General features: G+C 35.7%; 1 pseudogene; it reads left to right on the forward strand.

Moving 5' to 3' along the window:
- Positions 1–429, forward strand: part of LOC112080372 (A-type potassium channel modulatory protein DPP6-like) — a 142,952-nt pseudogene that overhangs the window by 128,940 nt on the left and 13,583 nt on the right.

Here is a 429-nt window from a genome sequence, read left to right on the forward strand (position 1 = left end):
CATAATTTATTTTATAGTTTGATTCGTCACTATTATTCTGCATGTAGAAAATAGTAGAAAATATAAAAAACCTTGAATGAGTAGGTGTGTCCAAACTTTTGACTGGTACTGTGTGTTGTGTGTGATAATGACTGTAAAAACAATTTTTTTTTTACTTGGGGGGGGCATATAAAATCATCTGCTGGCCAAATTTGGACTACGGGCCATATTCATCATGGAATAACCTTGCATCATAATGTATACTGCATTAACCATGGCAATTTTGAAACAATAGGAAATGAATTTACCTAAACTTGTAACTCATTCCATTGTGTTATTTTTGTGTAGAATGGAATATTACATCACAATGGTTATGTGGGCCACCACCACCAAGCTGGCAGTCAACTGGCTGAACAGAGCTCAGAACAACTCCATACTGACACTGTGTGA

Source organism: Salvelinus sp. IW2-2015, unplaced genomic scaffold, assembly GCF_002910315.2.
Source record: "Salvelinus sp. IW2-2015 unplaced genomic scaffold, ASM291031v2 Un_scaffold16294, whole genome shotgun sequence".
NCBI lineage: Eukaryota > Metazoa > Chordata > Actinopteri > Salmoniformes > Salmonidae > Salvelinus > Salvelinus sp. IW2-2015.